A 25,984-nucleotide genomic window follows, 5' to 3' on the forward strand; every position below is an offset into this window, starting at 1 on the left:
GAACAAAAAGAACCTCACATTACCTCACGTGTAGTCATTTCTCATAAACGTGGGACACTTTGGTAGATTCTGTAAATTCAACAAATATATATGTAGTGGTTCCTTTTTTCAATGCAGTACTCTTGCAGTCTTTAAGAAAGCATGATGGAGATTGATGTATTGATATCAAAAGAGGTTTACAATGTAACAAGTAAAATGTTATCTGACTGCAAAGCGATACGAATACTATCGTAGTATGTTATGAATAAATTGTATGCACATATATAATTTTACTTATTTAAGTATATGTATAATATACTCTGCTTGAGCATAGGAGACAGCCTGGAACCATATAAGCCAAAATCTTCATAGTGAATATTAGTGGGACTGTCGCTGATTTGTATTGAGTTTTTTCTCCTTATCTACATTATCTAATTGTTCACAGAAAACAGTTTTATTTTGTTCTCATTTGTCTCATTTGGGAAGTGGGGGGAAAGAGCACACAGTACAAGTACTGACATTTTGATAAATTATGAAATTATAAAAAGCTCTCCTGTGTCTTCCTTTTCTAGTGTTACAGATATGTACACATGTTGTGCCACATGGCATTAAAGCTTTTTCTTTTTATTAAGCCTCTTTACGTGCCAAGCATTGCACTGAGAACGTGAAACATTATGTGAAGTGGATATTATTATTGCCATTATGCAAATGAAGAGAAGGTTCAGAGAGTTTATGTAACTTGAATCACACAGCTGGTATGTGACTGAGCTGAGATTCATATTCCGTGAGGTTTCATATTCATACTCAGGTCTGACTCTGAAATCAGTTTTGCGGTCTCTTTATAATTCTTACTGTAGGCATCTTGCCTGCCGTTAGGATGAAAAGGTTAATGTATGTGAGGGGATTATAAAGAGTTGCTTTAAAAAGGACGGTGCTCATAGATTGTACTAGCATGTACCATCTTTCGGTTTGCATTGTTTCCTTGTAGTGTTTTCAGTTAGAGTACAAACTTCTCAAGAGGCAGAATCTCATCATCTCAGTAGCCTAACACAGTCTGGTAGGCTAGCCCGTGACTGCTCTCTGAAACCGTGAGACCTGGCTTTCAGATTCTGAGAAACTGAGTCTAGGAATCTGTTGCCAGAGGACATCCTGAGGAGGAGACTGTCCTAGTGGCCCGAGCTCTGTCTTCCTTTTAGGGAAAGGGAGCTAGTCTTACAGCTAGCTCATAGACTTAATCCCAAATGCTCTGGGATCCTGTGAAAACTGCCCATCTGGGGGGGCTAGACTAGCTTTGCCTCACATCCGCTCCTAAACCTGCAAAGGCGTCTTTAAAACAGTCTCTGGAAATTTTTTAAAACTTGGATCTTGAGCGTAATTCCTCCTGTGATGTTGATTACACAGTCTGTTGCTGTCACTCCCTTATCTCCCTTTGTCTTTCAGGCTTCCTCTTCCAACACTCACATCATCTCGGTTCTTTCCCACACTTTATCTCAGACAGGGTGGCTTCCTCACGGGATTACTCTGTTGGCCTGATAAGTGGCCCCCAGCGCCTCTCTGCCAAGTCCACATTCCCATCTGAGCCCAATTACGGATCCCTGTTGGGTCATTGACTTCACTGGGGGATGAATGGAGTTGTGGGTGCACATTTGGGAAAGGGCAAGTGCGGTAATGGGCTACTCTGGTTACATATGGAGACATCTTCAGTTAGCCCCACGATGGGGGTGCAGACGTGACATTTTAAAAGACCCACCTGAAAAATGATTTCCCAGGCACCACAATATGCATTCCTTTGTCATAAGGTTCGCATAGCTCATGATAAAGGAATCATGCATATGATTGTTTCTTACGTAGTCATTGTTCAATGCTCTTTTTAAAAATGCGTGTAGTCAGCCACACCACTGTACGTCCTCCGTGCTTCAGACATTTACCGTACACCTCGTAAGGGCGAAAGGACCAGGTGCGAGGATGTCTCATAATCTCCAGGCCTCAATGACTTACGGAATGGACTTAATGTTGTTTAAATCTTTTTCTCTTCCAGTTTTCCAAAGAAATTAGTTCGTTTTCTGGGTACAGAGAAACCAATCTGCTGTTTTCATAGGGTGAGTGATCCTTTGACTCTTTTACATATTTTTACCCACATCAAAATTTTATCCAATTACCGCGATGCCCTAAGCAGAAGTGCTTGATAGCACGTGTTCTAGAAGTTGTGTCCCACTTGGAACCGAGGTGTTCTTTCTACTCATCACATCTCCTCCCTTCAGAGGGGAAGCTTTCCCTCTTGTATTTTTCTGCCCTTTCTTTTTTCTGTTAACATGTGTTGCCTCTTATGAGTTGTTACCATCACTGCTGTCACCTCGTCCAGCTTGCGGAGAGCATGACAATTTTTCTTTTTCCAGTTATACAGAAACACGGCTGTGGGCAAGGGGAAACCATTTGCTTTGTTCACACGATGCACTATTTCATGAATGCCATGACGGAGTAACAGGATGTGAGCATAGATGGGACTTTAGAGCTCATCTGGCAAAACCCCTATGTACAGACGGGCAGCTGGGGCCTAGAAGGCTTCACGTCCCCGGGCTGGGGGCGTCTCGGGCAGCAGCAGAACTAGAACTATGAGAGAGGCGTTTGGCTCCCAGCTGCGTGGTCTCCCGATCCCTCCGTCACCCCCACCCCCACACAGAACTGTCTTTTGAATCCCAGTTCTTTCTGAGGATACAAAGTTATAGGGGGGTGGACTTGACATAATGCCAATAAACGAACGGTAACGTCCCTCTGAGGCAAGCGTCAGGAGAGATGCTGTTGAGCTGTTTTACTTTCTAGGAATCGCACTTGGCTAAGACCAGGAGGGGTGGGTGGAGCGTATGTACCCAGGGCACTTCCGTCACGGACCTCGTCTGAGAGGGCAGATTTTCCTTTGCGCCGTTCCCAAACCACTGCATTTGCAATGCCACATCATATGCCGAGCCCCGGTGGTCCATGTGTGTCGCACCTAGAGGCGGCCGCGCACCTGCAGGCGAGCCCGGGCCAGCTGCACAGCCGCACGCCCCCGCTCGGGGCAGTCAGCACCTGCAGAGTGAGCGTAACCGTTTCTCACAGGGCAGTAAGAATTTGGCCTGCTGTGATAGAGGCTTTGGGAGGGCCATTTCTTCATTGAAAGAAAAAAAAGGTAGACTGTTTTTTACATGAGAATTCAGCCGTGGGGTGTGACAGAGAGAAGTGTGAGGCTACAGCTCTCCACTGGACTCTCAGAGGTGGCCCTCGGACGTGGTTCTTTCCAGGATGCCTGTGCTAGACTGGCTCTGGATCGTGTTCATTTAGGCTGATTCGCTACGTGCACTTATTTCCAAAACATTCCGTCTCACGTCGGGATTGGTTTAAATGTTGTATTGAGAGCTTGTGACCATTATTGTATCCTACTCGTCAACTTAACCACCTTAACGAATGGGGGCTTTGCTTCTGCCATAACCAGAGTCATTTTTAAGGAACTCGGTATGTCTCCTTATCAGAGTACAGAGACAGTCAGCTTTCTACCAGTGTCCTGAACGCAGCTGAGAACATGGCCCGCTGATTCACGGAGGGGTCGCCGGCTTATTACTCTAATATTGATCTCTTCTGTCCCCGGATACTTAATATGCGTAAATGTGCATTCATTCGAAGTGTGAATTTGAGGGTTTTCATTCCCTCCTCTCCTCCGAGAAAAGCCCAAAAGGTTTATCCCCAGAGCACGGCACAGCATGACGTGGGACGCTGAGATCTGCTGCTCTCTGGGGATGCTAAGGGTCTCTGTGAAATCAAGAGGTCAGTGAGACTAAAATACAATAGAGGACAACTGAGGGCCTTAGGAAAGTGGGGAAGCCCAGATCCCATGTCTACTTTGTCCTGTCTTTTAGTAAAAGATAAACTGGTAGAGGGGAGTCGAAAGCAAGAAATGGTAAAGGGATGAAATAAGACCACCTGAACTGATGCCGACCTCTTGTGGCTCCTTTGGTTTCCTGCTGGGGTCATACTCATAATTCGTTTGAAGTTGACAGTCAGGAGGCATCAAATCATTACCCAAAATATGACAAGCCATTTTGCGTCTGTCAGTTGGTGTGTGTGTGTGTATGGGGGGGAGGGCGGTGGCGACTAAACATAAACTGAAACCATGAGTTTCTTACTTAAAAGCAGTTTCGAGGCTGGTCCCCACACTTTGAGTTTGTACCATGTCCCATGCCACATGTATACGTACACCTTATAGAACATGAGTCGCTGGGCTCCGTTTCATGGCATGCATAGAGGCTGGACCCTGAAACAATGCTGTTGTTACAAAGCTTGAACCGCACTCACCGTCGATGGTATCCCTTTAAGGGAAATCTAGGGAACTGCTCTTGCCAGTGCTGAGATTTTATTTGCTAGAGGCTAAGTAGCAATGGCATGTATTGGTTCCATAGCAACATGTCTGTGTGCAGCCAAAAAAAATGTAATGACTGTGGCAGCCAGTATATCCTGGGCAAGATGAGTCCAGCCCTGATGCCCCCTTTTATTTCCCACCTTATCCTGGCCTGCCTTTCTCCTCCTGTAGAGTACGTAGACTTCGTAATTGTTACTATCTGTCCCTGCAATTAACACTTGCCTCCTGTCCACATCGAGCCTGGAACTTGAGGAGGGAAAAGACAATATCTGTAGTAAAATTCTGCAGGCCCCTGAGTGTGCCAGCGGAGCTGGCAGAACCTCCTTGCCTTCGCAAACAAAAGTAGGTGGAGAGTCTGTGCTTTTAATCATCCCTGTGGCAAAGCTGCTCTGTGAGAATGGCACAGTGGGTAGAGCATTTTCTGTACAGTGCGGCCAGCCACTCCTGGCTGGAATGTGCAGTGAAATGGAGCAGTGTGAGATCTGGGGGAACAAAGTACCCATTAAACGTGCTACACAGATCCAGGAGGCCCCTTCCCATGTAGAGTGCAATGCCAGGCACAGCAGAGCCGCACAAAGAAATACAACACATTGCATATCTTCTAGGAGCTTCTACCAGAGGTGCAGTTTCTAAGTGCAGTTACTCCAGTGCTTGTCGTTGGGGTTTTAACATTTTTCTGATGTTTTCTCCTTTATAAAATCCTCCATGAAACAAACCATTTTAATCACTCTTAATTTCAACAGGTGCTTTTTCCCTATGAATTCCTGAAGCATCTTTAAAAATCTGCCATCTATTTGACACTTGTCTCAGACTTCCTTTTCTGATACACAATGCCTTGGGGCTTCAGCTGTCTTTCTAGGTAGAGGGTAAGGCCTGCAAAGTCAGGAACCATCTATATTATTCTTTATCTTTTTTTTTTTTTTTTGGTCTTTTTTGAATTTCTCTAATGCTAAGACTAAACCCTGCAGATAGTAACCGTGCCATCAATATTTTCTTCATGATAACATTGTAGTCTCACCGTCTCATAAGGAAGTTGTAAAGCACGTGTGTAAATATATTGAAAAAAATGCATTGAAATTCTTCGGAGGAAAGATACATTCAAGAAATTCTTTTTCTAGCATGTGTTTTAAAAACATGTCGATATGAAATCACAAGGTAAGAAGACCTCACATTTCCTCATCTTCTTCTTTGTGGCAGCCGACCACAAAGACTTTTACACTGGTACTGAACTCATTCTTTTTCCCAGCCCTTCCCCCAATATTTGCTATTTCTATTGAATTTGCCTTATTATACTATTTGGGCCAGACTTTTCCGTCAAACACCCAGCAGTGTCTTTGAAGCTATTAAGCAAGAGATTTGAAGGTTTTTCATTAAGGTGACAGGTTTGATAGATTAGGATAGTGGTTCCTAATTTAGTTGTGAGGTGTCTGTAGGGGAGGGAAGGCTTTTATTGTATAAAAACTTTTATCTAAGAGTTCTCTTCCCTTCCCCAGTTCTCAGCCAACTGAGAAATAAGACAAGCATAATAAGACAGGTGGAGGCCAAACTGCACCCTTTTTGACTGATAACAATTGAGTTAGAAATTATATTTCAGGTTGAGAGCCAAAAACGGGCTTTCTACTTCCCACTTCCCCAGTCTGGGCCTGTTCACAGTTCACTTGCAGGAAAGTTTGGAGTCTGCAAGCGGGTCACTGTCTGTTTGAAGAAGGAAGGGGGAAAAGACCAAAATCCACCCCAGCTCCCCTCCCCGCAAGCCAGTGCTCAAAATTCTAACTCTGCTCAATAGTAGACTAACTGTATCCAGTGGAGTTCACATTACCCAAGGGGAGGCATGACCACCACGCTGGCTTTAGCTCCCAGCTGGGTAACTCACTCCACAGCCTCGGGAAGGAAAAGCAGATGGAATAAAAGGCCAGGAGAACTTAGGGAAAGTCCTCTGCATAAAAATACCGGGGGGCAGGAGAACGATGTTCCCCTCTGGTTCTGCTCACATCTCTCACTCTCTATACTCTAGTCGGGAAAACTACCCCACAGTCTCACTCTCGCCATCACACCCCACTGTGTTTTCTTCATAGCTCTTTGCTTTATCTATTTGTTTACTGGTTTGTTGTTAGTCTCCTCTGTCAGAATGCTAGCTCAGAAAAAAGCAAAAACCTCGTCAGTATCATTTACTGCTATATCCTGGTACTTAAAACTGTGCCAAACACATAAGAGGCATTTGATAAATGTTTATTGAATGACTAAATGAATAAGTGTTGTTTTATGCCTCTTCTCACACTCCTTAGTTGCCTGGACATCTTGGTGCCATCTTGCCTGGCAAGCACCTATTCATATCGTAAGGCTCAGTTCGGCTTTGACGTTCTCTAAGCCTTTCCTGGCTTCCCTTCTTCCAAAGAGAAGAAGCACTTTCTTGTTTGTAACTCTCCAGTTGTCAGTAGTTCATCGTGTGTGTGTGTGTGTGTGCGCGTGCACGTCTGCATCTGCTGTGTGTGTGAATTTGTGTATTTTCTCTTTCTCTCTTCCAGGCTGTGGTTCTGTAACACTTCAATTCACTCATTTGTTGACATATTTATCACCCTTACTAGATGGTCAACTCCTTGGGAACTGGACAGCCTCTTACTCATCCTTGTTTCTCTAATATCTCTCATGTAGTAGGTGCTCACTTAATAATAATATTAGCACTCTAAGTACTTAACAACATACCAGGTACTGCTGCATTTTAGTGCAGTTAACCCCTAAACAACGTGGGATTGGGGCACTGACCTTCCCACGCAGTCGAAAATTTGTGTCTGACTTTTGACTCCCCCGAAACTTAACTACAAGTAGCCTCTTGTTGATCGGAAGCCTTACGAATAACATCAACAGTCCATTAACACATATTTTGCATGTTATATGTATTATATACTATATCCTTACGATAAAGTAAGCTAGAGAAAAGAAAATGTTATTAAGGAAGTCATAAGGAAGAGAAAATGCATTTGCAGTATTTTTTTTTATTTAATCTGTGTATTAGTGGACCCCTGCAATTCAAAACTATTTTGTTCAGGGGTCAACTGTACTTAAAATAACCCTGTAAGTTATCTTACATATATTAACTTGTACAGTTCTCACAACAACCTTACAAAATACAATTTTAACTGTCCCTTTACAGGTAAGGAAACGGGGGGGCATAAGGAAATTAAATGACTGGCCTTCGGTCTCACAGCTAGTCTGATTCTATACCTGTTAATCTCTGCTAACTCTCAGAGAATGGTTGTACAAATGAACAAATGAATGAATGAGACTCCTGGAATCCCGGACCGCTATCACTAAATAGGGCTACAGGCATTGGGAGCAGCATAAATAAGTGATAAGACGTGATCACCAAGCCAACCTAGGATTACTCATGTCTGACATAGAATCCCGAGGCTGTGACTGAAGTTTCATCCATAGGTGAACCCCTAAAGTCTTATTGGAGCCATTGCACTTAATTCCTAATTATCCTTGTCAGCAAGGTGGTGTTGGTTAATGAAAAGAAGTAATGAATTGTCCTTATATTTGGGGAATTATTTCCTAATGGAAAAATACTAAATCATCAATTATGAGTTAAACAGTTGCTGTGTGCAATGATCACGCTTAAATTGGGGAGGAAATGGGAGGTAGGGGGATGTGAATTGGAGGGTGAAGAGGAGAGCCCTAAGAGTGTAAGCCAAGGTCACTGTATTCGAGAGGCTGTAGCATATGGAGGGGCACGGCATAATTACCCTTAAAGTTAAGGAAGTTAAAAAGAAATAAAGGGCAGTAAATGTGAGCACTACCATAAGGTGTTAGTACACATGATTCATTACAGTGATATTTGAGAAAATGTATTAGTCAGGATAGGGTGGGCTTATGCTATAGGAAGAGTCACCCCTAAATGCTCAGTGGGCTTAACAAAAGAAAAGTTTATTTCTCACTCATACGGTGTCCTCTGGATCTGGTGTCTCTCCAGAATAACTGTCCTCCATACATAGGTCTGGGATGCAGGCTGCTTTGATCTTTCTATCCTACCATCTAGAGTTCTCCTTCCTGATCATAGGGAAGAGAGAAAACGGGACGATTGCACTAGCAATGAAATGCTTCCTAGCTTTGTCCTGGGAGGGACACGTGTCTCTGGCTATGTTAGACATGGCATGCAGCCTTTTACACAGCTCATATCATTCCTGTCCTCTCCCTCATGTTTGTTTTTCACCCACCCAGCACACAGTAGTGCTCGGTGAATATTTGGAGGGTGACAGAAGGCGTGAACATAAGAATGCATTGTCACTTACGCCTGGTAGTGTTTATAGCTGTAATGCACATGATAGCCCCGAAGCCCAGACACGGAAAAATTAGGGACAGCTCAAAGATATTTACTAAAATAAAAAAGCGTGAATAAGAAATAACAACATAGCTAATATCAATAAGCCGTAGTGAGTGGACAAATCATAAAGACATGGACAGACTAGGTCCCGTTTAGTTGGTGGTTGAGCTCATGTTCAAGTCCCACTCCTCCAGACCCCAGCCCTGTACTCGCCACCTCACTGTGGAACAGTCCGCAGCTTAACTTCCCACTTTTGTGTTTTCTAGTGCCAGCCTGCCTTTCTAGTCTTGTTCCTCCTGAATGAGATAGTGAGCATTACCGTCATTTAAAAATTAAGAAACTTACTTAAGGAGAGGTTAACCTATCCAGGATGCTGCCGTGAGTCCAGCCTAGTTGTGTGTGACTTCACTGCACAATCTCTTTCCTGCGTGAGTTCTCTTAGACTTTCACCTGCCGTCTCACAGCCTGGGGTCCTAGTGGATGGGTAGCATCCACTCCAGATCCATGGAGAGGGACTTCCAGACAGGAGTAAAACATGCTGAGCAAGGCATAGCAGCTGAATGTGAAAAGTAAGTTGGAAGCTCTGTGTGTGAAACAGCACGGAGAGTGGAGAGTTCACAGAGAGGAAGTGGGAGATTGCATTGGAAAAGCAGGTTGGGGCCATACCACACATGTCAGACCGAGCACTGGGACCTCTTAACCACGTCTTACTGTGTCATATTTGATCAAAAGAAACCTGAGTAAGAGAACCCGTGATCACGGCCTTCACAAGTCCTAGAAAAAGGTGCTTTTTTATTGCTGGTTTAGGGTGGTAGTGGTGGAGAGGGAGGGGTCTGAGCCCTCTGTCTGTCTCTATGGAAATGTGGATGGGGCATTATTGTGGAGAAGGTCCCCAACTGGGGCTTGGTAATCACAGGAGATTTTACATCAAGTTGGTAATGTGACCAGCTGTGTTTCAGTGAGATTAACTTTACAACTGTGTTCATGGCCCATGAGACGGAGCCCTCAGTTAGGAGGTCACTGCAGGCATAAGGAGATAAGACTTGGAAAACTGTTTTGGGGGCTTTCTAAAGGGACAAACGTGGGAGACACTACAAAGAAAGAGTTGATTAAAACAGAGTGCCTGAACATGAGAAACAAAATGAGGAGTTGGAGATAAGTGAATTTTTGAGCCCCGTTGGCTATTGATGGTGTCCTGTGGTGTGTATTCTTTTGAGCTTATTTTCGTAACTGTCATTCTGTGAGGTGAGTCTTCTCAGGTAGAATGGGGGGATAGCCTTAGACCAAGATAAGCTGCTTTTGAATAACAGTGTTGTCTTGACCCCAACCTTTTCGCCTATCCTTTCCTTCCCCTGTCTGTCCCTCCCAAAGGTTTAGGATCAAATATTAAACCAGCAGCAAAATCGTCAAGGCTGAAATGTCATCTCCATCCTGGCCCTCTAGTGGAGATGAAATGGTTTAAACGTGGGCAAGAAAGTAAAATTAAATGTCAGGTTGCCATGTCTAGCCCCTGATAAGAGAGGGCTTCCTATCCCACCATGAGGGCTGTCTCTCTCCTGGCTGGCTTGCCTGGCTGTCACACACAACCGCTCCACGGCTCTGGGAAATGAGTGGTAATGTTTTGCTGGTTGGTCAGATTTTTGCAAGGTAACAATTTTTCTGAGCTTTACTGCACACCGCTTTCTCAGTTTTTCTGGTCTGACAGAAGAGTCAGTTTTGATTTGAGAGAAAGGAGGAAGAATGCTGTTTGGTGGGAGACAGGAAGCATGTATTGCATTCCCATTTTTACTTTCTGGGTCTAGCCATGTCATTTGTCATAGGTGTCGATCTCCAGTGGCAGAGGACAGTCTGATGAGAGAAGCTGAAGTTGTGTGCAGCTCACACATAGCAACTCGTCTCTAAGGTATCGCAGCGAGCAGCCCCAGGTCTCTTTCCCTTGCATACAGGCTGGAGCTGGAGAGATGCTACCAGGAAGAAGGGAACTCCTAACATCCTGCCTTTCTTCTCTGCCTTCCTTGTGGGGCTGGGAAGCAGGCAGCTCTGGCTAGAGGTGCCGGAAGTGTGATAGTGTGGGAGACCTTTGATGTCACTGTCCCTCTCTCTCAAATGCCCTTGACCTTTCTGACTCTGCCCTTATTGGGTAGACCCTCCTGCTCACCCTAGCTGGCATCTGAACAGCAAACACTGATCTGTCGAAGCTGCTCTTTCTGTCTGTGAACTCTCCATTCTCCATGTTGATCACACATAGAGCTTCTAGCTTATTTTTCACATTCAGCTGCTCTGCTTTGCTCAGCATATGCTTTACCTTTTTCTTCTTGCTTCACCCCTCCTTCAAACCGATCAAGGCGGAGGGCCTCCCTGGGCGTGGAAGATACTTTGCATTCCTCATCAGTTCAGGCCCTCTTACATACCCATGAAATCACCACGGTTTATTAGATTGGTTTGTAAGTCAGAGTCCTTTGAAATTGCAAGATGATTAGAAGCCTCTATCATGTCTGGGTGGGGGAGAGGTGTATATTTAAACAGAAAGGCTAAGCTATTTATAGATTGTTATGTGTTGTGTTGAAGGGAGAAGGTCAACTTTAATGTTTTGTTACTCCACCTTCTATAGTTTCAAGTAGTTTCTCACTAGTACTCGAGACTTTAAACATTTCCCGTCTCCAGTGATATCTATATTCTTTTGATGTACTGTGTATAGAAACTAAAGCAGGAACAGGCTTCAGAGTAAGCTAACCAAAGCATCTTGGGCTTTTGATCACTTTCCATTAGCATGAACAGTAATCTCTGTCCTGTTGGATTTTGTTTGAAAGCACGTTCGCTCCTTAATGAAGATAAACATGATGCTGCATATTTCATCTGTCTTCTCAACTCAGGAACTGAAAATCTCACATGTGAGATTAGCTCTGTTGGCATAGAGGGGACTCTGAATGTCCCAAACATTTCCATAGCCATTGGCTGAACTTTTCCAATGTGCTGGCACTAAAAGAACAGATACCTAACAGATATTTGACTTCTAAAGCCTGTTTCAGTGGTGAGTCCCAGCGGTGAGTCTCGCAGCCACATCTGGCTATGTAATACTTGGTCAAAAGAAACCTGCATGCAAGAAGGACACGTGATCGTGGCCACTAACAAATTCCTAGAAAGGGGTGCTTGTTGTTCGTTTCTGGTTAGGTGGTGGCGGCGGTGGGCAGGGGGTCTAAGCCATGCTCCCGGTCACTGTTTCACTGTTTTAATATATGTGCCACTGTTGCTGCTGCCTCTGGCTTTGGCTCTGACCCTGATTGGCCGGGCCCGGGAGGGAGGGCATGACTGTTGCTGTGGTGTCTGAAAACCTTCGGGCAGAGCTCTTTGAGAAAGCAGATTGCAGAGCCAGCTAGTATGTGCTCTTCTCAGCCCATTTGATTCCTCTTTGCTTTTTGACATAGTGACGGGGGGGGGGGGGGGGGGGGGGGGGGGGGGGGGGGGGGAAGACTTGCATTCTTACATTGTTTCTGTCTTTTATTTTTAAAGAGTGCTTCTAAATGTTGAGAACTTGGAAATACTATTGCTGTTGTTATTTTAATTTAGTATTTGAAAAACGTGTGTGCTGACATTGCCCTTGGAGTACAGCTTCCTAATTGAGAGAGAACTCTAAACAAAGCGATTACTTCGCTTTTTAATTTAACAGGCTTTCTTTCCTTAGAGTTGAGAGGTGACTTGAGATGTTCCTGTTTTCACATTCAGCTATTTCCTGGTTCTATGATCATAATAAATTCCATAGCTCCAAAACATCAGAGCAGAGTGTGTCTTCTGCAGGAGTTATTTACAGATACTCAAACAAATGGTGCTTTCTGAGGAAGGAGAACTGTGTATGAAAACTCTGTGGTAAAATCTTTCGTATCAGTCGTGGCAACAGAACTTCTGAGGAGCCGGCTTTGAGGGTAATAACATCCCCTTGGCTGTGAGGCCGAGAGGAAGGGGAGGCCTTCCCGTGTTCTGCTGCCAGCTAACACCTGGCTGCCTCAGGACAGCCTGCCTCCTGATTAAACCCAGGAGTCTGCGCAAAAGATTAGAGGGACCCGCTGAGGAGAAAGGCGACCTCGCCCTTCTAAACTTAGGTGCTGAAGGAAGCCGAACCACCTGGGAGGCTCCCCTGGTCATGTGACAACCACTAAGGCAGTGAGGTGGCCTGAGATTGGCCATTCTCACTCCCCACTGATTCTCCTGGAGTGAATACGGTTTTCTCTAGTCCTCCCGACCTCACGTCTCTTTCTCCTGCTCCCTGAAGGACACTTTGGCAGCGGATATATTATCCATTTGAACTTCGGAGAACATCAGTAAGCAGTGTGGACAAGAAGGGAGAAGTTTCAGGCTTTCTTTGTTGCCGGGATGGTCCTGAGGGAGAAGAAAATAGTGGAAGGTTGTAAACATCTGAATAATGGAAATCGAGGAACCTGAAGGCAATGTCCTATGTCACTCAGTCCTACAATATGCTGGGGCTCAAGCTTATTCACTTAAGCACATATTGTGTTAAAAGACAAAGGAGGGGAGGTAGAATTCCACGCCACTGAAGTTGTTAGCTCCCTGTCCATTTATTCAGCGGAGCGGAAAATTGAAGCAGTTTCCCTTTTGATTCAACTACAAGATACCTTTTGTTTGAATTACGGAAGTCTGGATAATTTTATTCATATGTTAATGCCCTCTAGTGGCCAGCGTGGTGCCCTTAAAGAAGCCCTTTCCCAGGATTTCCACTTCCCTTCCCTAACTAAAAGAAGCACCTACTTCACAGCAGCTGAGTGTGTATCAGATCAAGTCTGTGTTTCCTTACTATGGTTTATCTATCACATAGGGAAAAAATGAAAAGATTTGTTCCAGAACAGATAAAGTGCTATTGCTGCATCAACTTGGGATAAATTGTGCATCTGTAGCACATCTGTATTATAAGTCTACTGGATATGACAGAAGACTCTTTAAAACTTTGATGTAAATATTTTCACAGCCAATCCACTCATTAAAGGAGGAGAATTATGTTATTGGCAATAGTAGGCATGTCCTCTGCTGGCTTCCCACTCATAAATAGATAGGTTTCATAAAACTACAGAATCTTCTCAGCTATTTTCAGTAGGCCGAGGCAAAATTTGTTTTCCTCACTCAGAAGGTTGATGTAGTTAACCTTCTGCTGTCTATATAGCTTTAATATCATTTTTTTTATATTATTGGGGAAGGGGAACAGGACTTTATTGGGGAACAGTGTGTACTTCCAGGATTTTTTTTTTCCAAGTCAAGTTGTTGTCCTCAGTCTTAGTTGTGGAGGGTGCAGCTCAGCTCCAGGTCCAGTTACCGTTGCTAGTTGTGGGGGGCGCAGCCCACCATCCCTTGTGGGAGTCGAACCGGCAACCTTGTGGTTGAGAGGACGCGCTCCAACCAATTGAGCCATCCAGTAGCTCAGCGGCAGCTCAGCTCAAAGTGCTCAGCTTCAATTAGTTGCAGGGGGCGCTGCCCAGCATCCCTTGCGGGATTCGAGGAATCAAACTGGCAACCTTGGGGTTGAGAGCCTGCGCTCCAACCAACTGAGCCATCTGGGAGCTCAGCAGCAGCTCAGCTCAAGGTGCCGTGTTCAATCTTAGTTGCAGGGGGCAGAGCCCACCATCCCTTGCGGGACTCAAGGAATTGAACTGGCAACCTTGTGGTTGAGAGCCCACTGGCCCATGTGGGAATCGAACTGGCAGCCTTTGGAGTTAGGAAACATAGAGCTCTAACTGCCTGAGCCACTGGGCCTGCCCCTAGCTTTAATATCATTTTATAGAGTGGAGCGTATTCACTCTCAATTATATTTGAAGTAATTGTGTAAATTTTGTTTTGTTTTTGATACTTTGCTTTCCTACTCAGTCAAACCAGTCAAATATTAAATGAGAGGCTACTGTGAGCTTGATCAAGTACCTAAGAATCACCTAGGGAACTTGTTACAATTCAGATTCTGACTCCCTAGGTCTGATGTGTAGGGCCCAGGATTCTGCATTTCTAAAAAGCTCTCAGGTGGTGCTAGAGCTACTGGTCCAAGAACCACACTTTGATTAACAAACTAATACTTGAGTAACAAGGTGATAGGTAATGCAGATAGTCTGTGTCCTCAAGAATCTTATGCTCTGAAAAGGGACTGGAAAAAGAATACAAGTAATTATGGCATAAGATAGAATGTAATAAAATGTATAATACAAGTAAAAACATGCTTCAGGGAGTTAAAGAAAAAAGTGATGACTTCTGATTTGAAAGATCTGGAAAATTTTCATGGAGAAGGTTATTTTGAAATTGGATTTGAGGTTTGGGTTCGTGTACAATGGGGATGGGTAGGTCTGGTAAAGGCAGATGAGCAAAAAAAACACAGATTCTGGAAAACGAAGTATATGCTGGGAACAAGAAGCAGCCGATTTGCCTGTGATGGGGAAAGTGGGAGATACAGTTGGAAAGGTAAGTTGAAGTCATATTTAATCAGCTCTGGGCTTAATTCCGAAAGCAAAGAGGAATCGGCAATAAGAGATTTTGAAACAAGAAGTGGAGGGTGATGTCATTTTCCAGACAAGAAGTTATAGGACAGGTGACATGATTAATATTAGCACAGGGAGAATAGTGAATAGATAAGATATTAAGATATGGAGAGAGAAGGATCAGAAGGTTTCCAGGAGGACACCAGGGATGGTTCAAAACATGATTGCACAATACTATAAATAGGAAAGTCAACTGAGCTATTGAACATGTTTGAACTGTAAAATGACCTGGATGTACCCTCCAATGTCACTTCCAAGAGGCTTTCCTTGTCTCGCCTATCTAAATAGCACTCCAGTCTTCTTACCCTGCTTTACTATTTTCATAATTCCTTTTACTATCTGATATTATTTTTTAATTTATTTGTGCTCTATACCGAGACTCTTGTCCCCCACGGAACTTATAGTCTACTGGAAGAAACAGACAATAAACATGTAAACGTATATAACTAGAAATGAAGGCAAGAGAACAGGACACATAAGAAAGAATAACAGGTAGGAGGGATGAAGCTACTTTAGATTGGGTGGCCAGAGAAAGGCTCTCTGAGAAGATGACATTAAACTGAGTATGAGAAGGGGCACAGTATAGGGGTTAGAGTGAGGCAAAGAGGATGGCATATGCAAAAGTCTTGGGATGAGAAGTACTTGGCACTTTCGAAGAACTTGAATCAGTATAGCTGGAGGCTAAGGTGAGTTAGGAGAAGAGTTAGAAAGAGAAGAAGTTAGCATTGGCAAGCCACAGATAGTGAAGAGCCTCGCATTTGACAAGGAGATTCAATTTTATTCTAAGTGCTTTGAAAGTCATGTAAGGGCCTAAACATGCAGGGTGGTTGGGAGGATGACAAGAAAAGCAGAGAAGTTGGCTAGGAAACCTGTAGTTGACCAGATACTGGCTTGGACTTAAATGGTGGCAGTAACATCAGAGAGAAGTGGATGGGTTCAAGCAAGATACAGTATTCTCCACGTTAGCTACACAGAACATGGAGAGTTTTCATGTGGGTGGAGAATAAGGAAGTGATTACCAGGATAATTCCCATGTTTCTGGCTTGAGCAACTGAGGAAATGAATATATCATTCCCAGAGATGAGGAGGACAGGCACATAAGAGAGTTTTGAAAATCTGGAGTTGAAGGTGTATTTTTATGTATATCCTTCTGTAGTATTAAGCTCATTCATGTTGTGCATCCAAGCTCCAGACCTCTTTTCATCGTGCAAAACTGAAACTTCACACTCATTAGACAATAACTCCCCATTCTCCTTCCCCCATCCTCGGCAACCACTGTGCTACTTTCTGTCTCTCTGAATTTGACTACTCTAGATACCTCATCGAAGTCTCTGTCCTTTGGTGACCGACTTATTTCACTTAGCGTAAGGTCCTCAAGGTTCATCCATGTTGTAGCGTGTGTCAGAATTTTCTTTCTTCTTAAGGCTAAATAATATTCCATTTTGCTTATATACCAAATTTTATTTACCCATGTATCTATTGATGGACACTTGGGTTGCTTTTACCTTTTGGCTATTGGAAATAATGCTATGAACGTGGGTGCACAAATATCTCTTCAGGATTCAGTTCTTTTGAGTACATACTCAGAAGTGGAATTGCTGGGTCATATGGTGATTCTCTTTTTAATTTTTTGAGGAGCCATCCTACTGTTTTCCATAGTAGCTGTACCAATAGTGTACAAGGTTCAAATTTCTCCACATCCTTGTCAACACTTATTATTTTCTTTTTTTTTTTATAGTGTCTACCTTCAGGGATGTGAGGTAATGAGGCATTCTTTTTAGTGGCTATTTCAGGCAGGCTGTTGAGTCTTTAGGTCTACAGATCAAGAAGAGGTGTGGGCCTGGAATATACCATACAAGTTCAAATTTAAGTCATCTTCCATACTTTCAAAGAGTTTGTTTGTTTGTTTGTTTGTTTGTTTGTTTTGGTTTGAGTTTTTTGGCCAACTTGACTGAACATTTAAGGGCTTAGAGATTTAGATAAAACAACCAAATTTGTACTTAAGTTATTTATTTAGTCTCACAAACATGTCCTAAATCACATAAAGATTAATTTAGAAATATTCATTTTTTTGTTTTCATATTACGTGAAGTAATTTATTTACAACCGTCATCTGTAATACCACAGTCTTCATCATCTTTTGAACCACTTTGTGAGTCATCTAATGTAATTTTCCAAAGGATATCATCTGAAATACAGTATGTTTTGAATCTGTGTGTGACGCTATCACCAGACATTTTATCCCAAGCCACAGGATTCCTATATCTGTTGATTATATTTTAATACCTTACTGGCCCAAACAATCACATAGCCAAGCCACAGTCCATGTGAAAATGATATATTGAGCACCATTACAATAACAATATGGGTACAAAACAATATTGAGATTTTTTCCTCCATTCTTCCTTTGAATATATATTCATGAACTGTACAACTTAACTGTGTTGCTTTTGAAATCAATCTTTAAAATGCTTATTTTATTTATAATGACATCCAGTGCGTGCAACTGTAAAGTGATACTCCCAAGGATAATTACTAGTGAAATTTGTTTCCTTCCTTAAAAAGAAAAAATTTTCTGTTGGATGACTTTTATAAGCATGCAAAACTAGCATTATTCAAGGTAGTGCCAAGAGACTGTGTTTTCTACAAAGAGTACTTTGTTGTATAAAATACAAAGAGTGCAACATAGTAATGTGATAAGCCCCTTACAAGGTCTCAGAAATTAAGGGAACCTAGTCTTTTCTGACAGGTGCATTTGGGAAAAAACCATACCTAGTATCAGGCATATGTGATAAATTATAAACTTGGCTTTAGAGATTTAAGTGTAAGGAAGAGTTTCCATACAGTCAAAGTCCTTAAACACTAAAATAGTGATTGAGCCCATTTTTCATAAATGTTTGTTAAGAAAAATACTTGTCTTGCATGTGTGAAGTTCAGGCTTCCCTGAGCAACCTTTCAAGTTTCCTTTTGACCTTGCAAAACTCTGATTCAGTGATGCCTCTTACCCATTCGTCCATTCCATTCCATTCCATGTAGTTCACTAACGAAGTTCATTAATTTCCAGCACCTTCTATAGTTCAGAGAATTTCTATGTAAATATAATAGAAAAATCTTTATTTGATCAGTTTGGCAATAAAAAGAATAACAATAGCTATTAAACCAAAAAGATTTTCGTTATCTCAAAAATTGGACAAATCCATCCTGAAAATTCCTAATCCAAAACCCCAAAGATTTGATTCAGTAAGTAAATCCATTATATTCTAAGACTCAAAGCATGACGATCTGTTTCTAGAGAGATAAATGGGTTGAAGAAGACTGGGTTCTAAAGAAGCATCCTTAATATATAACATGGAGACATATGTGTATTTGATTGCAAGCTGACATTTCTCTAGACATCCATCCATACAGTCATGCATCTGTGCATCCTTTGGTTTATTTTTACCTGTATCTACTTATGACATGGTGTTAAATGATGTTATCAATAATTATGGGCATTTCCTTTACTCTCTTAGCATAGAAAAGAATTAGGTAAAAGTAAGTACCACACATTTTTTTCCTCTGGCCTCAAAGTTATGAGCTTTTTTATCCTAATTAGGCCCCACTAGACAATAGTTCATCATTGAGGCGCCAATGAAAACAATAATGGTAATGTTTATTTCACATTTTTGACCTGGGAATCGGAAAGGGATTTACCAGCATCCATTCATCATTCCTCCTAACACTTCTGAACAAGGCATTCATGTTTTTGAACTCAGCATATAAATGAATTCTATGTTTTCCAGAGAATTTAAATGTTTTGGCTACCATTAAATATGGAATGAGAAGTTGATTGAAGCTAAAATCGTCGTTTTCTGAACTTCTTACAGCTTGGTGGTCTGACCTACACAAGAATGTCTTATTTTCTGGAAATGATAAAAGAGGGAGAGAATGGGGGCATCAGCTTTGTCCGTGTAAAAGTATTAAAGAAAATCATACTAGAGAAAAAATTTTAGAACTCCTAATGATCATCTTCCTTAAAACACTTTCTTCATCTGATTCAGTGCTTAATAAAACGATGAACTTGAAATGATACGCCTGCTCTTTGTTGCCCAAATGGTAAATCACAACATGTGAATGAATGAAAACAAATCACCAGCTAAAAGGCCAAACCTCTGTGTTACCCTAGAAATATTTCTTATTTTTCCAGGGCTTCCGATGTTCTTCCATTCCTGTGTAAATAACTCAGCTTATAGTAAACCCCGAAGCCAAGATTAGCAGTCAGTTCTCTGCCAAAACCATGGTGCTCCCAGCCTGGGAGTGGCCACTGTCCCACAGATGAAGTAAAAAACGAGAATCAGAAAAAGAGGATTATGTCTTACGGAGGAAACAGGGCAGTGAGCTGTTCATTGTAACATCATTCACCATTCCTGGGAATGGGAGGCATTTATGAGAAAGTGGAGATTTTTATAACTCATTTAGTCTGGCAAGTGAAGCAACACCAAAATGACTTAAGTGTTTAAAAGACAGGGGCATAACAGTGTGTATTCTCAATCATCTTAACTTATCACTGAGACCCTAGTGTGCTTTCTTTATGCTGTCTGTTCTTCCTGAGCATGCTTTTGGAATAGGGACCTTGTGATAATGTACACGGGTCAGTTATATTACAGTATTTCAGGAAATTTAAGTACTCTGTAAAGAGTCAACTGCAGTTTTGTTAAGGAACAAAGACTGCTTTTTCAGCAAATCTGGCTTGTGTTCATATTAACCCCCCCTCTTTTTTCTTTTTTTTTTTTTTGAAGGAAAATTTCAAGATCTCGTGGCTGTGTTTAACTTTCTATTTTAGTAGCTGCCAGTACATGTATCCTCTCATATGAAGCCTACATGCATTCTTCCCTTATTAACTTTTAAAGGTTTGGGATATCCAGCCTGACCTGATGATAGAACACTCAAAATAGTGCTGAAAGCAGCACCCTAGGCACACCTAATAGGACCTTTTTCATGCTGTTTACTTATTTCTAATAAAACAACGACTGGCTGGTTACACTGCACACATGATAGGCATACTGATTCGTCAGGAAGGTTGACACCTGGGCAACCAATGTGGTGCCTTCTTTTAGGCAAGGCCCAGTTGTCTACCTTGTGTGTCTCTAGGTACCCAGGCTGAGGACAACTGAGAGCGAGAACTTTGGATTGTGTCTGTCTGGGTTTTGGCTCCTTGCTGAGTGGTCTAGGTTCCCCAGAGGGAGTGTGTAGCTAGCTGCTGTGAGGTAGGAAGCAGTAACAATGATCCGATTTAGAAAACAGGACTAGAGCTACAATAGGAGAGCTGAACACAGGAGGCGGTGGGTGCTTCTACTATCTAGTCCCTGACCATGCAAACGACACTAGCTGGTGCTCCTTTTCCCATGAGGACTCTTGGGCAGGGTCAGAGAGCTATTGAATGTTGGTGCAGCAAGGAGGTCATTTACCCCGAGTAATTTACACATGGGGAATCGGAATCTGAGGCCAGAGCAAGGGAAAGACTTGATCAGGGTAGCAGTTAGCATTGGATCTTGGCCTGGCATCGGGTTGCCTGCTGTCTACTGCCAGCCTCCTTCCACGTCCTTTCCCTTTGCTTTATATTCCTCTAAGTGTAAGATGAAAAATGTGACCATGATATGCAAACATGCAAACTTTTTTTTAATCTTTCTGTACAAATATGCAATATGCATCAGATTTCTCTAATTTGTCTGATCCACTGATTGATTTCAAGATGCACCATAGTTTTAATGATTCGTTTCCTGGGGGAGAAAGGATGAGGCTACCACTCATCATGTATAAAACAAGTCCTAAGTTCAGAACTGTTAAAACATGGAAAAGACAATCCCGTGCATATCACATATAAGTTATATGTGTCATAATGTAGGCACTCTTACCCCTACGTGCCTGCTCCTTAAAGGGGTGCTTCCAGCAAAGCCCAAAACAGTCTTGGGGTGAAACTGACTCCTAACAATCAATGTTAATAGAAATCAGTGAGGGCTTAGAAAAACAATCCAAAAAAGTCGTTTCAAGCGACCTAAACTGCTAGCTAGTAGCTAAGCTAAGTAGCTCAGAGTTTCATTGACCACATGTCTCGACCACATTTACCACATTTCTCACTAAGGAACGTCCTGGGTGTGGATGAAAAGGCATGAGAGATACAGCAGGTGGGGGCAAAAGGGAAGTGAAGAAGCTGGGTATTCCACACTCTAGATTATTAAACTACATTGCTAAGAATTTTTCTAATGTATATGCATACAAGAATGTCGGTTTTGCAAAATCAAGAGCATTCTGGAGATGATTGGTGGTGATGGTTGCACAACAGTGAAAGGCACTTAATGCCAGTGAACAATACACGTAGAAAAGGTCAAGATGGTGAAGTTTATGTTATAGGTGTTTTACCATAATTTTTTAAAAGTATGTATGTGAATATATATATATATATATATATATATATATATTTATATAAAGTATTTATATAAATATATATATATATATATATATATATATATATATATATATATTTATATAAAGTATTTATATAAATACTTTCCACTGGTTTGATGAAAATGTATCAGCCATGTCATCCATCCATCCATCCATCCATCCATCCATCCATCCATCCATCCATTTATCCATCTTCATTCATTCACTCAACACACATTTATTAAGTCCCTATTATGTGCCAAGACCCATGCTAAAAACTGGAGTAAACTATAAATACAATATACCATGTATCCTTGAGTTACTCACAAGTTTGTTTAGGTGAACAGTAATTACCACCCAGTATAGTGGGGCAAAAATGAGCATATATATGGAGTTAAGACGGTATCCAGCTGTGCAGTAGTGGGGTGTCTTGCACTCGTCAGGTAGGACAGGAGCATGAGGAGATCACCTGCTGAAGGACAGCATGGACAAAGCAAGGGGAACAAACAGCATGATGCATAGCGCGTGCAGGGAAGAGTCAGAACTCCGTTACTGGTGAATGAGTAAGGCCCGTGGGGTGGTGTGCTCCTAAGGCTGTGAAATAGAGGAGCAAAGCTTAGCGGGTCCCAAACGCCATGGTAAGGAGTGCAAACTCCTCAGACTCATGGACCTCGGACCACATTCTCTAGTGGCCTAAGGATTCCTTAGAGGTTCCCCCTACCTCATACCTCCATGGGCCTGCCTTCAGAAGCCATTGGTGGGGATGGGTGGAGAAGAAGAGGAACCAGTACATCAACACGAATGGCCTTGATTTTCTTTGTTTTGTATATTAGGTTTCTGTGCAAGGTTTTGTTTGAAGGCAGGGTCTGGCTTTAAAAAAAAAAAAAAAAAAAAACATTTCAAAATCACTGCTATTGGTGATGAGGACTCGCCACAAATTATTAGAATTGGTGACAGTTTTGTGTTTTAAAAATCAGTATCCTGCCTTTAAAGTGATCAAAATGTTTTACCCGTTTCTGAACCCTGTATTTTACCTAGCAGCACTTTGCACATGATAAATATTCAATGTAATGTTCAATAGGAATTATTTTAGGGATATGATTTGTGTACTGCTGCCATAAGGGTCAATTTTAAATCGCATATTGCCCAGTAACTCAAAAGGAATTTGTAGAAATATAAATTTTTCCCCTTACTCTCTTTTTCTTTGTGTAAAATTTGACTGCAATGATTATTTTTTTTCTGGGCTTCTGGTCTGTTTTTGAGACGTTAGCTTTTATAATTTGATGCCTTGGGCTTGGTTGACAACTCTGATTCTGTATGTAGGATTGAACTTTGTGGAAAATAACAGCTAATTGTATTTTTTTTTAATGCTTAAAATGATATTCTAGGCAAATTTTGTTTCTTTATGGACTATAGCCAGAATCCTACTGTTTTTCAATTTGTTTAAATGCAACAGCTTAGACAACATATGTACATGTTCAGTTGAAGATAAAGGATATCATTTTTGGCATATTATAAAAAAGACCGCATTTTCTCTTAAATGTCTTGATGTAAAATAATTTGAACACAGTTTTTGCACAAATCATTTTCAAGACATTGGCTGTCAAGTGGTTTTTTTTTTTTTTTTTTTTTTAGTAGCACTCTCATAAGAACCAATGAGACTTTGCAAATTTAGATATATTCTAAGCCTGAAATGTGGTTGAAGATGTCAGCTTTTAAACAACGATTTGAGAAGTAGTTAGCTTAAAAGTATAGCAATTCAGAGCACACTGAGAATGATTTTGAAGAGTAAAGTGTTGATATACTGGAAAGAAAGTTGACAGATTCACTACAATTAGCAGACAACCAGGTAGAACTCCCACTTGTGAAAACTTTTCTCCTCTAACCAACTTCTGACACTGGCCTAAGAAAACCTCCAGCAAATCTTTATTCTTTTCCAGCTCCCTAATCTGCTGCACAGAAAATTTCCCAGTTTCCTTATGTAATAGAATAATAGCGACAATCCATTGCCTCTTCTCTTATGAATGAATAATGTAGGCCTATGAAAAATACCAGGACTGAAATGTAGTTTTCCTTCAAGCCTCGTGTGTGTGTGTGTGTGTGTGTGTGTGTGTGTGTGTGTGTATACATGCATGTACAGACTTACACGTCTGTTTGAGTATACCAGTTAGAAAGAAGACAAAAAAAGTGATTTGAAACTAACTTCCCAGATTCTGCCACCGTTACCAATATGTTATGCCAATTCAAACTTTATTACATTATTGTGTAAAGGCTTGTTCATGTGCCTCATGCTTTGGCAGGCAAATTGATATTATGGGGAAGTTGTGCCCTTTCCACTACGAGAACCTGAATATTGAAGTATTAGAGATTTTTGCCTGATGGCCTTTGGTCTTGCTGTTTTCAACAGATTGAGCTTTGTAATCACATACTCGTATAGGCATTAGATTAAATTCATCAATGAAGTGTTACTTTTCTCAGTATTTGTTATTTTTGTACCACAATAAAGGCATTTCATGGGCGATTACCAGTCTTATCACACACAGGAATCAATTAACTGCCCCCCACCATTTCTGAAAACTCTACCAAGCTACCTTTTTGGAGTCATGTCATATCTTCCCGAATTCATATATACCCGTGAGGTCCACTTCCCTTGTATGGACATATGCTCACACACACACACACACACACACACACACACACACACACTCTAGAGAGAAAGAATAATGGCAGGGACGTGCCCACCATTCTCTTTAGTGAATATATACCCACCAGCCCATCCCATAAGATGGGTACTGGATGGAAGATGTGAAGTTGATGTTCCCTTCGTGGGTACCAAACTATACGACAACCCTTAAAATGGTTGGCCCTTTTGAAATTAATGAGAGAGACAGCATAGATGATACAGACTTTGGGTTGGAAGAATTGTATTCAAACGCATTCTCTGCCACTTCCAAGTTTTGTGATCTCAGGCTGTTGTTGAGTTGCTCAGAGTTTGTTTCCTCATCGGTCGTATGGGAATAATAAACCTCCTTTCACAGGGTAGTTGGGAAGATTAAATAAGAACTAATGCAGGAAATTCGGTTTTTGTTCATTTTAATCTGAAATTATAATACTTTTAAAGAGCAGTTGAATGTACATCCCTCACTACCTGCAGGTGGTGCGAGGTGGCAAGAAGAGCTGCTTCCAGGGTGGGACGAGGAAGTAGCAGTCAGCTTCTGATGACTGACCTGAGGGCCCAGGCTTTCCACCGTGGCTGCACGCTAGAATCCCATTGCCTAGACTGCACCACAGACCAATAAATGAAGGTCTGTGTAGGTAGAACCCAGGCAGCAGTATGTTTGAAAGCTCCCCAGGCGATCACAATGTGTAACCAAGTCTGAGAACTGCTGCTTTAAGGGGATTTGAGTCTCCAGTTCTTCCAATGGCTGAATGGATAATACCTGGCATTCTACAACCTACACTTTATTCTTTTTGCTTAAACAAAACAGGGACTTAGGCATCGTGCTAAAAGTATGTTATGTCTGATTTAGTAGGAATTAGATTAAGTTCTCTTGAAAGGACCTGTATCAATAGGTGGGCATTGGGGTGGGAAAGAGAACCGAGGTCTCTAGATGTCTGAGGACCGGAGTAGTTCACTAGAGGGCAACAGACAAGGAAATAAATGGAACTAAAATAATAGAAAACCCAACAATTTCAAGCTACTTTTGTTTGGAAATTAGTCCTTGCAAAAGAACTACCTCTAAGCTGCCCGACTTCCCTGAAAGCTCAGGATTATAACCCATAATTGGTCATGATTCTTGAAAACTTTCTACATCTTCAAAATGTGGACTGAGGAATAAAAATTCATTCTCTTGTGTTTACTGTACCCATAATTCAGTTAATTAAAGTTTATTTGCAAAAAGATGTATATATATATTTTCCCAAAGAAACAGATTTTCTAAGAGAGCAGACTAACATAACTACATATTCAAAATCTCTCTGACCTCTTCAACAAATAGTTGTAGGACAGCTAGAAAAAGACACGTGAGATACATGCAAAAGAATGAAGTTGGACCCTTCATACCATATACAAAAAAATAACTAAAATGGATCGACAACCTAAATGTAAGAGCTAAACTAGAAAACTCTTAGAAGAATTCTAAAACATAGATTTTTATGACCTTGGATTTGGCAGTGGATTCTCAGATACGACACTAAAAGCACAAGCAACAAAAACAGAAAAAAATAGATAAACTAGACTTCATTAAAATCAAAACCTTTTGTAAATCAAAGGTACTATCAAGAAAATCAAAAGACAACTCACAGAATGGAAGAAAGTATTTGCAAATCATGTATCTGGTAAGAGTC

The 25,984-nt window shown here is 41.7% G+C and overlaps 1 protein-coding gene across 2 annotated transcripts in view; it reads left to right on the forward strand.

Annotated features, from left to right (window-relative positions):
• Positions 1–25,984, forward strand: part of ATXN1 (ataxin 1) — a 376,299-nt gene that overhangs the window by 190,545 nt on the left and 159,770 nt on the right. The window contains exon 4 of one of the 2 annotated variants that reach the window (XM_088791372.1): positions 2,018–2,078. The exons of the other annotated variant lie outside the window; for it this stretch is intronic. The gene's annotated coding sequence lies outside the window, so the exon portion shown is untranslated. The remainder of the gene's footprint in view (positions 1–2,017; positions 2,079–25,984) is intronic. 2 annotated transcript variants of the gene reach the window in all.

Source organism: Rhinolophus sinicus, chromosome 14 (assembly GCF_057876585.1).
Source record: "Rhinolophus sinicus isolate RSI-liver-muscle chromosome 14, RSI-T2T, whole genome shotgun sequence".
Classification (NCBI taxonomy): domain Eukaryota; kingdom Metazoa; phylum Chordata; class Mammalia; order Chiroptera; family Rhinolophidae; genus Rhinolophus; species Rhinolophus sinicus.